Genomic DNA, 17053 nt, shown 5'->3' with positions numbered 1-17053 from the left:
ACCAAGTCATTGACCTTTGAATCTATATTAGGAGCACCCTGTGTACTAATAACATCAGTATATATGTATATTGAATATGTTTTTATTTAATACTTTATTGATTTTGGTTTTCTGAGACAAGGTTTCTCGATATAGCCCTGGCTGTCCTGGAACTCAGAGGTCTGCCTGCCTCTGCCTCCTGAATCCTGAGGTTAAAGGTGTGCCACCACTGCCTGGCTTGAATGTATAAATTCCATTTATAATATAAATTGAATGTTTAGGCAGTTACTTGTTTTAATTTTTCTCATTTACTCATATACATTTTAAAGGTTTATTTATTTTTTAAATCTTTTTTTTTAATATAATAGGTTAAGTCAGGCACTTAGGTTATTGGAGGAAGCTGTCTTCTGAGGAATATAAGCTTCAAAGTATCGATGGAGCATGGTCTCCACCTCTCCCTCTGTGTAGTCCCATACCCAGAATCTTGAGCCATCTGCTGCTCCCTGGATCATGGCAGAAAGCACTTGGCCAGACTGTGATCGGAACAGGCACAGAATTGGCTTACCAAGAGCTACTTACTCTCCGGCCTAATTCATAGCCAATGCCCAAGGATGGCTGTGTCACTTCGGCCACTACCACATCTGCTTGCTGCAGCCAGGCCAGGTCCCGCTCATGGATGAGCTGGTCGCCCCCCCGCAGCCTCTTCGCCACGGGGCTCCAACTCAGCATCAGCCACGTGCTCAGTGATCACCTTCCCATAGTGCCACAGCTGTGATACGATCTGCGCATACAGTGCTTGGTCCTCGCGCCTGCTGAAGATGCTCTCGTTGAAGTACACAGAGCATGGAGCCTGCTCCCCGGATGCCGCCATCGCCGTGCGCACAACCTATTTTTATTTTCATTTGTGTGTATGCGTGTCAGCATGTATGCCACATGTGTGCATGTGTCCCTGGTAGACAGAAGAGTGTCAGATTCCCTGCAGCTGGAACAACAAGTGGTTGTGAGATGTGGGTCCCGGAAAGCAAACCTGGATCCTTAAGAAGAGCCGAAAGCACTCTTAGCCACTGAGCCACCTCTCTGGCTCATGTGTGGGCATAATTTAGTTACTTGGTTTCTTGTTTTTGACCACAGATAATCCAATTTCTTATTCATTTTCTCCTTACGGCTTCTGGATTCTGTGTGAGCATTTGGAAAGTTTGCCCTATGCCTACATATAAGAGACTTTATCAGCATTATGTTTTATAGTATTAATAGTTTTACTTTTGGTGGACAGGTTCTCATGCACCCCAGGCTGCCTCCCTGAAATTCACTGTGTATCTGAGAATGACTTTGACATCCTCCTGCCTCTACCTTCTGAGTGCTGGGATCACAAGTGGGTGCCGCATACCTGTTTTATGTGGTGTTGAAGATCCAACCCAGGGCGCCCTGCATGCCAGGCTAGCACTCTAGCAACTGAGCTATATTGACAGCCCGATTCCTTTTACATCTAAATCTCCAGGCCTTTCAGGAGGCATCTTGGTTTGCAGCATGAAGATATGTAGGTGTTTGAGTCCACGTGGACTCAGTCTCTCCTCTTAGCTCATGTCACCCACTTGTGTCACCCATTCTTTCCCCATGGCTTGGGATGCTGCCTCCTTCATGACTCTCTTCACCACTGGCTTTCTTGACTTTATGCTCTCTTCCCAAGAGGAGCGAATTCCTGCCTTCATGTCTGCCTTAGACTCCCCCTAAGGTAACCACAGCCTACCCAGGATAGCACAGCACCAGGAAGAGAGCATTTGTAGGGCTAGGGTGGAGGGTGGGTCTGGCTTTTGGGCAAGGGAAGGCTCTATCTGTCAACAGCTCCTTTGTTCCAGGCATAAAGATCAAGCTTTGGAGACAAATGATCTTGAGAGTGTCCTTGTTTTGTGAGGCAGGGTCTCCCTATGTAGCTGGCCTGGCTTCTTTACTTGCTGTGTATCCCAGACTGGCCTTGAACTCTTGTCACTCCTCCTGACTTAATCTCTCAAATGCTGGGATTCAGAGTGTCCTCCCTCCCACCTGAGGGAACCTTGCTGTTCCAAATCCATATTGATCCACACTCAGCACAGAGAATTTCTGGAAACTCACCTTCAGAATACAAGTTGTCAGGGTAAAGGAGACCCCTGTTCTATCCCTGACGAAGAGATCTGGAAACAAACATTACATGCTTTACAGTGGTTAATGGTCACCCGTTCCTCCACTCATAAATTCATCCTTAATATGTAATCCAGTCCATAGCAAACACAAAGGTCATGTTTTGTAGAGAGGAAACTCAAGACACTGACCTACCCCTTGACCTGGATGTGTGCCGTGGGGAATAAGCAGCAAAGCTCGTGCTGTGAGAAGTGGGAGCCTCACACGGATGCATCTGACAGGGGCCTAAGCCTTGCCTTGTGAGTCAGGCTCAGTGCATCTGTCTGACTCAGTGGCTTCACTCCTCAGCTTCATGGTTGAGAAGGAATTCAAGTTCTAGGACAAGGAGAGGCCCCGGGGAGCTGACTGTCAGGGATAATCTCAATTATGTATTGAGTTATCATTTCTTAAATAAACAGTACTGAGTGTGGTTGTGCACACCCATAATCTTAATACTCACGAGGCCAAGGGATGAGGATGTCAAGTTTGAAGTTTGTAGAGGGAGGCTACATTGAAAGACTGAGTCTCAAAAACCAGGACTGTGTCTCGGTGGGTGAAAGGACTCGCTGAGCAAACCTGACCATCTGAGTCGGATCCCCTGGGACCACAGGCCGTACGTGGTGAGTTGCCAAAACTACCTGGAAGTTTTACAATTTAGGACATTGGGGTGAATTTGTTGGGGAAGTTTTGATGGATTAGCCTTGGAAAAGTTGCTTTGTTTGTTTACTTGAGACGGTTTCTCTGTGTAGCATTGGCTGCCCTGGAACTCACTTTCTAGAACCGGCAGGCCTCAAACTCAGAAATCTGCCTGCCTGTGCCTCCTGAGCACTGGGATTAAAGATCTGCACCACCACTGCCTAGCTGCCAGTTGCTTTTTCATAAGCCAGTCTGCTTATTATAGTCATGTTTTGTAGAGAGGAGACTCTCTACAAGGGCTATACACATGGAAGGCATGCTTTGAGAGGGTAGCAGGTCCTAATTCTTCCCTGCAGTGGTAGATCTTAAAGGTCTAGAGTAGGGCAGGACACAGGAACCAAAGAGCTTTCCTATTCCTCTTTCCACCTGTGGGACGCTATTCCTGCTCTTCCCACCTCCAAAGTCACTGTGAGGGTGGGTTACATGAGGTGTACCACATGACCTAAATATCCTCAAGGTATCGTTATTGTACATTGGACTAGACTTCGGATATTTATCCTTATTTTGTGTGTAACCATGTTGCCCCTTTATATGTCTATGTATCACGTTTGTGCAGTGTTGGCAGAGGCCAGAAGAAGGCATCTGATCTCCTGGAACTGCAGTAACATAGTTGTGAGCCACCAGAGACATGGATAGCTCAGTGGCCTAGACTTCTAGCCACTGCTTTTACCACCAAAGGACAATTCATAGCTCAGCAGCTCCAATGTAGGCCCCTTCATAGCTCTGTTTCATAGAATGAAATACTAAGAATTTTTAAGAATTTCCTAGTTCTGGGAGAAAAAGAGATAAAATGGCCTCAGAAATTGGGGCAGGACCTGAGAGGATGGCTATTTGTAAAACACTTGCCTTGTAAGTATGAGGACACAACTTTGATCCCTAGATCCACCCGAAAAAGCTAGACACAGTGGCGAGTGCTTATGACCGCAGTGCTGAAGACACAGAAACAGGCCAATCCTGGGATCTCTGTAGAGAGCTAGTCTAGCCTCAATAAGTAAGCTCTAAGCCAGCCAGACACTGTTTCACAAAACAAGATGGGTGTGGCTGCGGAAGGGGAAGCTGAAGAAGAAAGGTTCAGCAGGCAAAAGCACTTGCTACCCATACAGGCCTGAGGTTTGCTTCCCTGCACCCATATAAAGGCTCACAACCTCCTACCTATAACCCCAGTTACAGGGAACCCAGTGCCCTCTTCTGGCCTTCCCTCATGCTACCTCCCCCACTCCCACCTCCTACAAAATAAAATAATAAAATAAATCTGAAATAAAAAGGTGGATGGCTCCTGAATAATGACACCAAAGGTTGTCTTCTGGCTTCCACGTGTATGAGCACCCACAGGAAATATGATGCCATCAGCTTTCAGGGCTGGGTGCTACTATCACCCCATCTCTGGGAGCATGTCTTGTCTCTTAGGGTATGTGCCTAAAAGAAAGAGTGGCCTGTGTTGTCTGATCTTCTTCTTGGGTTGTCCCCTTGTTGATCTCATCTGGGTCACCACTCCCAGGGCCATTATCTCACGTCTCTGGAGTGAGGAAGATGTGGTTTGGCTGGGGGAAATAAAGCTGTAAGGAGGAAATGGCCTTGCTTTCCATCCATGTTGTTCCTCTCAGAACTTCCGACAGGCTGGTTGGGAGGCATTCCACCATCTTTGTCCACTCACACCTTCACCAACAAGGAGCTGATTCTTCCCTGTAGGCAGTTGGAGCACCCACTCCCAACAGAGGTATTCCTGGAGCAGCAGGATCCACGCCTGCCACTCTCCTTCCTTTTCTCAAAGACTCCAGCTTCCAGCCAATGACAAATCCATTGCAAATGGGGACGCAAGGGTTGGTAATAGGGATGAGAGTGGGACAGTATTAGTGATTCCAACTGTTTCTCCTTCTGCCTTGGTAACTGTCCCCTCCCCAGAGATGCCTTTGCTTCTGCTGTCCCCGTGCTTTGAGTCTTTAGTTCTTACTAATCCCGGTTACACCCTCTTTTTCCAGCTTCCTCTGTATCTGGTGGGAAGACTGCATCCCTTTATGTGCTAGGAAGTCAAAGCTCACTCCTAGCTCTCCCTGTGGGTCCCTAACAGGGAGCTGTGTACGAATAAGGTGACTCAGAGTGGACACCATGGACTTAGAGAATATTAAGCTTAGGAGGCCACTTCTCAGAGCTCTTGGAAGATACCAGGGTTGAGACAAAATTACGCCTCAGGAAACCTTCGTATTTTCAATTGCCATAGTTCCAAATTCCAATGGTGCTGGGCATGATGGTACACACCTTTAATTCAGAGGCAGCTGAACTCTGTGAGTCCCAGGCCATCCTGGTCTACATAGAGAGACCCTGTCTCTAAAAACCAACACTCAAAAGAATTACAGTTAGGCCATACATTCTGTCTACTTACTTTGTTTCTTTGAAGTGTCACTGTGTATCCCTGGCTGGCCTGGAACTCATTCTGTAGATCAGGCCATCCTCAAACTCAGAGATCTGCCTACCTTTGCCTCTCGAATGGATTAAAGGTGTGTTCACCATGCCAGGCCTCACTTTGTTTTTTCGAGACAAGTTTTTCCTGTGTAGACCTGGCTGTTCTGGAATTCTCTGTAGACCAGGCTGGCCTCAAATTTAGGGATCTGCCTGCCTTTGCCCAAGTGCTGGGATTATGTGCTGGGTACATAAATTCTAACTCAACTGATTTCCAAGAAAGATGGAAATCCAGGGGAAGTTACGGGGCTGTAAGATGGGAAAGGAACAGCACCCCAGGCTGCGTCACTCCTTTCAACAGCTGAGAAGCGGAGTCCCGGCGCAGCATCTGCTGTGAAGTTTGTGGCCACAGAGATACATCTCTTTCACACACAGATTTTCTGTTATGGTAGCGGTAAACTAAGTTTGAGGCCTTAACTGGAGCCCCCCTCTTTCCCAGACATATTCTGAGAGTCTCCAACAAAGTAAGTTTGTTTACAGTGAAGACATCCTGTCTTCCTGTATCCCGGGATCTAGAATGTTACCACTGGAACCTTGTTTGTGCCTCTCAGGACCACCACGTGGGCTCATTTGGCTTTCTTAGAAAACCCTTTTAAAAGAAGACATTTAGAACCAACCTAAATGCTATCCATGGCTGTTGTAAAGACAGTGAGACTGTGTCTCTTAGATAAGCCACACCCATGCTCTCTGCTGTCTTCTCTAGCTTTTCTCATTTTCTCTTAACACTTGGTTTTAAAACATATATTTTTAAAAAATTTCTTGTCAGGCAGTGGTGTCCCATACCTTTAATCCCAGCAATTGGGAGACAGAGGAAGACAGATCTCTGAGTTTAAGGCCAGCATGGACTACAGAACAGGTTCCAGGACAACCAGGGCTTTACAGCAAAACACTGTACACACACATGCGCGCACAAACCCCTCTTTTAATAATCCTGAACCGTGCTTCATATTGGCCTGTCCTGAAATTTTTTTCTGCTGTGAAGCTAAGAATCTGAGTTTGCCAGAGTGGAGCTCTCTGAGAAGAGCTCCTGGGCATTTCCAGAAGTGAAACTTCCACTTCCTCACCAGCAGGAACACGCAGACCAAGCAGCTCTGTCAGAGCAGTAGTCATCTCTGCCCTGCACTTCAAGAGCTCCAGAGAGACCAAGAGGGATCTACAGAACGGCCACTTAGGTGCCAGAGGACCGGCTCCCTCTTCTCTTCTCTCTAAGGTAGCAGCTAGCTGCCTTAGGAGTCATCCCAGTGATACCCAGGAGTAGACAAAAGGGCACAGGGGCAGGGTAGTTGTAGACTAAAGGGACGGAGAAAAGAAACAGTCAGAAAAGAATTTCTCAGTGCAACTTGTGGCCTTTGCTGTCTTGCTGTTCTCTATTAGTGTTGAGCAATAGCCCTGAATCAGGGCCAAGGCTCAGCAGTGCCTCCAAACCCATCTGCAAGAGGAAGACTTTTTCAGGGCCCCCAAATGCCCTCCCTCTCTGCCCATCTTCCCCTTCCTCTCAAATTCTTCTTGCCCACAGGAACCAGCTCTTTCTGTCCCATGATAGGGGTAGAGGAAGTGAGAGAGCCAGCACTCCTCTCAGCCAGCTGGCTGCCCACTGTGGGTCACAGTGGACCGAGAGATCCCCAGGGCAATGGTCCAGACACCAAATGGCAGCCCTGGCAGCAGGGTTTTGCTCTTGCCTAAACCATACAGTGCTGCTCAGAGATTTTGTTTTAGGATGACTTATTGGGAGTTGATAAAGGTCTCTGACAAGATAAGCAGGTGCTAGGCTATAATTTTTAAGAGTCAATTTTTAGGGGTGGGAAGATGGCTGAGTCAGTAAGTTCTTGCTGTGTTAGTATGAGGATCTGAGTTAGATTAATATCTCGCATAAAAAACTGGGTGTGGTAGTACATGTCTCTAACTCCAGAGCTTGGGAGAGAGAGACAAGAGGATCCCTAGGACTTTCTGAGCAGCCAGCCTAGTTAGTTGGTATGTTCCAGGTTCAGCGAGATACCCAAAATAAAATAAATAAGGTGGAGGGCTGGGCACATATCTTTAATTTTTTTTTTTCGGAGCTGGGGACCGAGCCCAGGGCCTTGCGCTTACTAGGCATGTGCTCTACTACTGAGCTAAATCCCCGTATCTTTAATTTTAATTCTAGCATTTGAGTGGCAGAGGAGAGCAGATCTCTGTGAGTTCCAGGCCAGCTTGGTCTATATTGAGAGTACCAAGCCAATCTGTGTGTGTGTGTGTGTGTGTGTGTGTGTGTGTGTGTGTGTGTGCATCTGCATATATACATGCACATATAAACATGCATATACACTTACCCACCCCACAGACACACATCCCAGTCAATTCACATTTAATGTTCATCTGACTTGGACAGTTGGTTGAATGAGTAACCATTTGCACTAATGGACATAACTACTTTCTCCAAAGAGGGTAAAATAGAAAGCTGAGATGGTGGTGCATGCCTATAACCCTAGTATTTGGGAGGTCTAGGCAGAAGGATCATGAGTTTGAGGCCAGAGTGGGTTACATAAGTGGTTCAAGGCCAGCCTAAACTGCCTAGTGAGACCTTACTTCAAAGCAATCAAAGACAAAACAAACAAAAAACCCTTGACAATGAAAGTCCACTGAAAATGAGCATAGGGCTTGAACATACACCTCTCAAGACTAGAGTCTGGAGAACATAAACCATCAGCTTGTTCTTTACTTGTTGCTATGGCAAAAGCAACTGGAGGAAAGGACAGTCATTGGACTTGTGGTTTAAGAAGGCATAGACTGTCATGAGGGAAATGCATGACACAGTTCACATGCAACCGGGGCCTCTCACCTCTGGGCCAAGCAGACAGCAAGAAATGTTGATGTTTCTTCTCCCATCCTGTTCAGACCAGGCCCCTAGTCTAAGGACAGCACTGTGACACCTTCCACCAGTTCACACTGTCTTTGCCCAGGTGACTCCTGTCCCCGCTGCCATCTGATGCCAACTTCTAGGGACTGCTAGTGAGAACTGTCTTGTTGAGTCCTGATTCCTAGTGAGAGAAAACATGAAACCGCTGTTACAATCCACCAGATCACACATTAGAGGACTAGACCACCACTGAAAGGATATCAGGAGGTTACAGAGTAAACACTGCCTGGGGAAAACAAATGTCTATTCACCCCAAATAGGGCTCCAACAACAGACCAAAGAAACTACTCCACCAGTCCCGGCTAAATTTTGTCCCCTGGCTACAGCTAGAGTCAACTGGATAGAGGGAACCTCAGCTGAGAAAATGGCTCTGTCCCACTAGCCTGAAGGTGGTAAGCCTGTGGGGCATTTTCGTGACTCAGGATTAATGTGAGGACCCAGCCCACTGTGGGTGGTATCATCCTTGGACAGGTGGTCCTTGGTTGTATCAAAAAGCAGGTGGAGCAAGCCATTGGGAGCTAGTCACTAAGAGCTGGCCACTAAGCAGTGTTCTTCCATTGCCCTTGTTTCAGTTCCTGCTCTGAGTTCAGGCTCTGACTTCCCTGATGGTGAACTGTAATGTGTAAGTCAAAGTCTCTCCTCCCCAAGTTTCTTTTGGTCATGGAGTTTTAATGCAGCAATAGTAGCTTAAGACACTACTCAAGTCTAGCTTTGTGAATCAGTGAGTTTAATCAAGGTTACTTTACAGGGGCACCGGCAACTTATAAGTGGCTGTATCATTAAAGAAAATGTCTTGCACCACCAGTAACTGCTAATATATTCTCAGGGAAGGACAGGGTATTGTAAGGGTACAGGGTTGTACCATTGACTGTCTCTACATCCTTAAAGGTGCTTGGCCTTATGAGCCCCTCCCTCATTCATGATGGAAAATTAACTAATCGGCCAGTCTTGTTTAGACATCCAGTGTGTAGCCTGACTGCAGGGAATTCAAGAGAGCAATAGCTACATCCTTCCCTGAGGATAGTATTCCAAAGCAGTTTTCACTCACCCAGGAATGCGGAAGGTAAGAGGTCTTGTGCACACAGACAAGCACTAGAGAAGCCAGGAAGCTGAGACGTGCGTGCATGCTTGTCTCTTTAAAGGAAGGAGGTTTTGGCCCGTTTTCCTCTGGGAATGCTGGGAACGGATACAGTTTACAGCCTGGTGATTGTTTTGCTCTCTGTAGGACCAAGCTTCACCTGAGTCCCCCAGAATATTGTTTGCTTATCCCAGACATTTACCCCATCAACCTTGAATGTTGCTTTTCAGTCCATAAACCCCCATCCATATGAGAGATATTACTTATATTTATAACAGCCTAAGTGATTTCCATGTTATCTTAGGGCCCGGCCAATCCTGACTCCTACAGGCATTATGGTAAGTCAACAGAATCCATTTTTTTTATTTATTTATTCATTTATTATATATAAGTACACTGTAGCTGTCTTCAGACACACCAGAAGAGGGCATCAGATCTCTTTACAGATGGTTGTGAGCCACCATGTGGTTGCTGGGAATTGAACTCAGGACCTCTGGAAGAGTAGTCGGGTGCTCTTAACCGCTGAGCCATCTCTCCAGCCCAACAGAATCCATTTTTATGAAAGATGAACGAACTCTTTACTCTGTAAAGATTTTAATGTAAACAGACCTTAAGCTTTGTTGTACACACAGAACTGAGTTAATTGTCAAAAGGGATTTTTTTTCCCAGATTTTTTGAGACAGGGTTTCTCTGTGTAGCCCTGACTTCTAGAACTCTCTGTAGACCAGGCTGGTCTTGAAATCACAGAGATCTCCTTGCCTCTGCCTCCTGAGTGCTGGGATTGAAGTCATGTGCTGTCACCACCTGGCTTGTGCTGTCCTTAAACATGACTAAAATAAACCGCCTTGTGTCAGACTACAGAAGTTTGGCCCAGCATCAGCAAACTAAGTTATGTTTCATTCTTACCTCACCCAGATCATTTTCCAGGCAGGCTTGCAGGGACTTTCACACAGGTACAAGAAGGAATTTTCCTTCTGTAACCAAATACAGATTGAAAATCAGCAGTGCAGGCCAATCTCTGTCCCTTTTATCAGAGACTCATGAGTATGGTTCCTGATTTTAGTTGCTCAAAACCATAGTCTTTCAGCTGATTAGTTGTAGTAAGTGCTTTTCACTGAATGACCAGTCTGTCTTCTATACAGCCTGGGTGACCAGGCAGTTTCTGTTTCTTTCCAGGAAGTTTTAGAATTTACAGCCTTAAATTCTTAGAGGGAGAAAAAGTCTTTCTTTATTGATAAGGTGTGTCACTTTCCCTAGGTGACATGAACAAACATTTATTCATCCCCGATGAGGCAGAGATGACAGTATTGATTCTACCAATGTCCAACTTGGCAAACCCATGTGTTTATTGGGCGTTCTGAAGCTTGAGTAAGAATTTATAGGAGCACAAATGGCTTAAAGGCAGATAGATGTATTACTGAAAAGTTTTCCCAGCAGAGGCTGAAGCTTCATATAAGCTGCATACCTAAGACCCCCTACATCTCTTCTAGGCAGCTCAGCAAGCACAATCTCCTCTCTCCTGTAAGTTCCTATATATATGAACCTCATGAGAGGCCTTGTCTGTCTTGTAAGTTTCAGGAGCATCCTGAGACTTGTGAGTTGTCTATTCCTGCAGCCTGGTAAGTTTCATTTAGTGTTCTGAATTAAAAAAAAAACAAAAAACAAACAAACAAACAAACCTCTCCCTAGGATAGAGTATTTCAATATAGAGAAAATTATTATGCAATAAAAAACAAATCTGGGATGTGAATATTTTTGGATTTGATGCTCCAATTTATAAATGTGGGGGTAAAGGTGTGATGTATGGGGCATCAGTGACCATTTTAATACCCTGAGAAAAGAAACTGTAAGAACCATAAAGACCACAGCCCAGAGCTCCTCCAGTCTTCCTATATGAAAGACAGTTTATCAGTCCTATTTCTCTATCTGCAATTAAAAGCATTCCTGTGTCACAAAGATTCTCATTTTCTCATCTTTCCTGAAAAGCAGAGGAAATCATTTTTTTAAAAAATATTTATTTATTTATTTTATGTATGTGAGTACACTGTAGCTGTCTTCAGACACACCAGAAGAGGGCATCAGATCTCATTACAGATGGTTGTGAGCCACCATGTGGTTGCTGGGATTTGAACTCAGGACCTCTGGAAGAGCAGTCAGTGCTCTTAACTGCCTGAGCCATCTCTCCAGCCCCCGAGGAAGTTATTTTTGTCTTCTATGTTGAGTCAGGTATTTGTTTGTTTGTTTTTGAGATAGAATTCTGGGGTGTTAAGAACAGGCTCCAAGTTTCTCCATATTGTAAAACAGTACTACCCCCGAGTTAAATTGGCTGTAATGACTTCTTTTTTTTTTTTTTAATTTTTTTTTTTTTTCTGGAGCTGAGGACCGAACCCAGGGCCTTGAGCTTGCTAAGCAAGCGCTCTACCACTGAGCTAAATCCCCAACCCCTATGACTTCATTTTATAAGCAGCTTTTGGCTACTTTTTTTTTTTTTTGGTTCTTTTTTTCGGAGCTGGGGACCAAACCCAGGGCCTTGCGCTTCCTAGGTAAGCGCTCTACCACTGAGCTAAATCCCCAGCCCCTTGGCTACATTTTGTATGCAAACACAAAGGCAGGTAATCAACCATACCACTTGTCTTATTCCTGCACAGACATCATGACCAAGAAGCAGGTGGGGAGGGAAGGGTTTATCCAGCTCACACTTCCACGTGGCTGCTCATCACAAAGGAAGTCAGGACTGGAGGTAAAGCAGGTCAGGAAGCAGGAGCTGGTGCAGAGGCCATGGAGGGGTGTTACTTAGTGTCTTGCTTCCCCTGGCTTGCTCAGCTTGCTTTCTTATAGAACCCAAGACCACCAGCCCAGGGATGGCACCACCTACAATGGGCTGGGTCCTCTGCCCTTGATCACTAGTTGAGAAAATACCTATGAGCTGTGTCTCATAGAGGCATTTGCTCAACTGAGGCTACTTTCTCTGTGATGACTTCAGCTTGTGTCAAGTTGACACACAAAACCATCTACTACACTATTCTTACTTATTCCTAAAAGTAAAAATGGTGCTTCCCTATAAAAATCTATCAAAGTTGGGTCCAGGCAGTGGTGGTGCACACTTTTAATCTGAGCACTCAGGAAGCAGAGAAAGCTGGATCTTTAAGTTCAAGGCTACCCTACAGTGATTTCAAAAACAGCCAGGACTATCCAGAGAAACTGTCTTTAAAAAAAAATCAAGGGCTGGAGAGATGGCTCAGTATTTATGAGCACTGATTGCTCTTCCAGAGGTCCTGAGTTCAAATCCCGCAACCACATGGTGGCTCACAACCATCTGTAATGAGACCTGATACCCTCTTCTGGTGTGTCTGAAGACAGCGACAGTGTACTCATATATAATAAATAAATACATCTTAAAAAAATCAAAATCAAAGTTAGAACTATTGGAAATGGATGAATTAAAACAATCAGAAAAACTAAGCCTAAGAACTTAACAAATTCACCAGAGGGAGGAATGGGCGCAGAGCTCTCATCTGGACCCCATTAGGAGGAGGACCCTTAACACGGATGTTAATGCCCCTCTGACCTGTCATCTGCCATCATTAGGAGTGTGTAAAGGTGTTGACAAGCAGAGAACTCTCAACTGTCCCAGGGACTTCAGCTCAGCTTGGTCCCAACTATATTTGAATTACCCCCGTCTCCTCCAATTCATCCATCAGGGCCAGCTGTTCATTTGTCTACCAGTTCATCTACCCCAACCTAGTCAGGTCTTTTGCCTCCATGACAGGCCTCCATGGTCCCAAACTTTGACTCAGCAGCTCAACTCCAGATTGAGTTCCCCTGCCTTGCTCAGGGCTGCCTGATCTCTGACCCTTTGGCTTAGGTCTGCAGAGATGTTTCCCTCAGACCTCCAGCATGTCAGTCACTTGACCACCACAGCTTACTGCTCTCTTTTCCATAACTACTTCCCAGAGATCCTGCATCTTCATCGATCTTGCACGTCTGCCTGTACAGAGGTCTCTTTGGAACTCACCAAACTGCTGTAGCCACTTTACCCACGGTAGTCACCACCACTCTGTCTCTGTGTGTGTGTGTGTGTGTGTGTGTGTGTGTGTGTGTGTGTGTGTGCTTGTAATTGTGCATGTGTCTGTGTAGGTGTGCGTGTCTGTGCATGCGCGAGTGCGTGCGTGCGTGAGTGTGAAACATGCACTTGTCTTGGTCAGCTGTCATGGAATTCAGGACTATTTGGTAAGTTGATGTCAATGAAACTGAAGTACCTTGTGAATTTATTGTTAGTCAATACATTCTGACATTGTGGAAAGACATGACCGTGTTTGTTTATATTTCTGACACAGTCTGCTCACTACATGGTGAAGAGTGGTTTTCTCTGTGTGCGGTGTGATCATTGGTTGCTAGAGAGCATCTTATAGTCATGTGACCAGGCCCAAGGCCTTCTATCTACTCCATTCTACTGAAACAAACCAGGAAGGGATGACTGATGGAGATAGGATTTTATTCTAGGGGTCAAAGGACTCTTTCACAGGGATTGCCTAAGACCATTGAAAAACACAGATATTTATATTGAAATTCATATGCCATCTTGCTTGTTTTCTGCCTTGCTGGGGATTAACCATAGAGTTTTGTGTATGCTAGGCAAGCACTCTACCAACAGAGCTACTGTCTCAGCTCAGGCCACGGAGGACCCTGCCTTTAGTGACACAGTAAGGGATGGATCCAATTTCTTTGTTGTTACTGCTTTTGAAACATGGTTTCATGTAGCTCAGCTTGGTTTTGAGCCTGTGATCCTCCCACTTCTACCTCCCAAGTGCTGGTACTGCAGGCATGCACCACCATGTGACTTGGGGTGAAGATCTTAAGACCATAAATACGCTGCCAGCACCTCTAGCCCTTGCTTTGCTCTCCGAAGTACATGGCTGGAGCTGCGGGGAGGTCCGAGGAAGCTGAGAATTCTGGCCTCTGCAGAGACATGATTCAGATTTTCTCTCTGGCTCCCTGGGAGGCTGAGCTGCTGGGAAGTTCCCTGGGAGGTTAGTATACACTTTTACTGCCAACTTTCCTGGAACCTTCAGTACAGTGAGCCAAGAGAGGATGCCTGCAGGGCTCTGGAACTACAAATCCTTTCTTCTCTCACCCACGGAGTAGCAAGAAAGAATGTTCCTGCCTTACCCTGGCTGAATGCCTTCAATAACAATAATACCAAGTAGGAGTTGGTTTGCTATTTAGTGAATCGTTTGGCTGTATCAGGCAGGCTTTACACATAATATCTAGTCTCTTGATGAGTTAGCAAAACAACCGCCCTAGGACAACAGTTCTCAACCTATGGGTCACGACTCCCACATGGGTCACGTATCAGATATCCTGCATGTCAGATATTTACATTGAGACTCATAACAGTAGCAAAATTACAGGTATGAAGTAGCAACAAGAACAGTTTTGTGTTTGAGGTGTCACCGCGACCTGAGGAACTGTATTAAAGGGTTGCAGCATTAGGAAGATTGTGAACCACTGGCCTAGAGGGTCACACCAGCCGAGCGAGATGTGCCATGGACAGAAATCCCAGTCAGACTGGTTTACCTCTCCCTACCTCATTCAGGTTGCCTGTTTTCTAATATAGAAGGAGAAAGCTACAGCACAGCGCACAGAGCACTAGAAGCTCTGGCCCACCACCTTTCACTTCCTTCCGATGCCTCAGTCAGTGCACGCATGTCACCCCACCCTCTCACATGCCATTCCCTCTGCCAGGGAAATCTGGCACTTCCATTCAGCCCTCCTGTTCTTCCTGATGGGATCCTGTCAGTGGCCCAAGACTCCATTCCCTCCCGCGGGTCAACACCTTCAGTTAAGTTCCAGAGCCAGGGTTTGAGTGAAAACGCTCATGGTGGGAGCCATCATTGCAAGGTTGATTCTGCGTCGTTTTCTCCATCCTCACAACTGATTGCCCTGTTCTGCTGAGCATTAGGTAACGGAGTTGCCTGGCATTTAGGGACTGTGATGCTTATTACCTAGAATTTCCATGGAAACATGTCTGGGATTTATGAGGGTATTTCCAGAAAGGATTAACTGAGAAGTCACAGCCTCACTGTGGGTGGAACCATCCCACAAGCTGGAGTTTAAATTTTAAAAAAGACTTATTTCATTTTATGTGAGTGTTTTTGCTTGCCCCCCCCCCGTCTCTGTCTCTGTCTCTGTCTCTGTCTCTGTCTCTGTCTCTCTGTGTGTGTGTGTGTGTGTGTGTGTGTGTGTGTGTGTGTGTGTGTGCGTGCGGTGCCCATGGAGATCAGAAGACAGTGTCTGGTCCCCTGGGACTGGAGTAACAGATAGTTGTGAGTCCTCATTTGCATCCTAGGAACTTAACCTAGGTATTCTGCAAGAACAAGTGCAGGGTTGGGGATTTAGCTCAGTGGTAGAGCGCTTGCCTAGCAAGCACAAGGCCCTGGGTTTGGTCCCCAGCTCCGGAAAAAAACAAAAACAAAAACAAAAAAAAACAAGTGCTCTTAACTGCTAGGCCATTTCCTCAGCTTCCAAGCTCTAGTTTTAGAGGACTAAATACAAGCGGTCACACCAACATCAGAACTCTGACTGTGGATCCAACATGACTAGAAGCCTCTGTGGCTTCTCAATCATGGTGACCCGTACCTGCAAATTACGACATAGAAGAATCCCTTCCCTCCTTCAGTAGCACCTTGTCAGGTATTTGGTCGTATCAATGAGAAAAATAACGGACACAGGAGCTGTGTATGTGCTATTCCAGAGGGAATGACTCGTCCGTGCCTCTCTCCCTGTGCTTGCCCTCCTTCTGGGGCTGACACCCTTTGAATGGGAGAATGGCCATAGTAGGAGGGCTGACTTAGGAAGCTTCCTGGAGGTGACCACACCATTCAGAAATGTCACTTGTTAGAGGCCTTAATGACTTGGAGGTAGCAAAAAGCCACTGAATATAAAAAGCCATGCAGGGGGATGATAATTTCAAGACACTTTAAGGGGCTCTGGGGAGATGCGCAGTAAGACTATGTGCTGTATAAGTGTGAGGGCCTGGATTTGAATCCCCACCACTCCATGCAAAGAACTGGATGTGGCCACACTCCCACCTGTAAGCTAAGCATTGTAGGGCTGGGAACAGGGACAGACAGGAGGGTCTCTGAGACCTCATTTCAAGGGAATAAAGCAAACAGTGATAGAACAGGATACACGATATCCTCTTGTGGTCTCTGGTATCTGCATACACATATGAATATAACACAGGGCAGTGGGGCAGACAGCCACTTGAATTCTCTTGAATAGGGGAACCTAGAGGATCTGCAGAGCAGGGACCTTCAACTAAATCTCCCATATTAATAATTTTGCCATGCCGAGAAACAAATCCAGAGCCTTGCATACGCTAGGCAAGTGATCTTCCTCTGAACCACATCCTAATCCTTAACATCCCATCACTGAATAAAGCGAGGGCAATGCTAAGACTGGATCCAGCTTGTGCTGAGTCACAGGCTTAGTAAAAAAAAAAAGACATCATTGTTTAATTTTCTGTAAGATTGGTATTTCATAAAAAATTATAGTTGGCCACATGTGTCTCCTGCTGGGTACTGTGGTTGGCCAAATAATGGCTCACAAAGACGCCAAGGTCCTCATCCCAGAATACATGCAAGTGTTACCTTATGTGGCAGATGGGCTCTTACTGATGTGACTGAGGTTTTGGGAGGGAGAGGTCACTGTGGATTGTCCAAGGGTAATCACATAGGTCACTATCGGAAAGTGGCAAGAGGGTCTGGGACAAAAGAAGACAGGAAGTTGAA

General features: G+C 46.0%; 1 protein-coding gene and 1 pseudogene across 2 annotated transcripts in view; one reads left to right on the top strand and one right to left on the bottom strand.

Moving 5' to 3' along the window:
* Positions 1–296: 296 nt before the first annotated feature.
* Positions 297–1393, bottom strand: Dnph1-ps1 (2'-deoxynucleoside 5'-phosphate N-hydrolase 1, pseudogene 1; annotated as a pseudogene).
* A 12585-nt stretch (positions 1394–13978) lies between these two features.
* Incenp (inner centromere protein) overlaps positions 13979–17053 on the top strand; it is a 71690-nt gene continuing 68615 nt past the window's right edge. The window contains exon 1 of one of the 2 annotated variants that reach the window (XM_063286940.1): positions 13979–14290. The gene's annotated coding sequence lies outside the window, so the exon portion shown is untranslated. The remainder of the gene's footprint in view (positions 14291–17053) is intronic. The other variant, XM_063286935.1, reaches the window with a different exon arrangement.

Source organism: Rattus norvegicus, chromosome 1, assembly GCF_036323735.1.
Source record: "Rattus norvegicus strain BN/NHsdMcwi chromosome 1, GRCr8, whole genome shotgun sequence".
NCBI lineage: Eukaryota > Metazoa > Chordata > Mammalia > Rodentia > Muridae > Rattus > Rattus norvegicus.
This window is presented reverse-complemented; position numbering and strand designations above follow the sequence as displayed.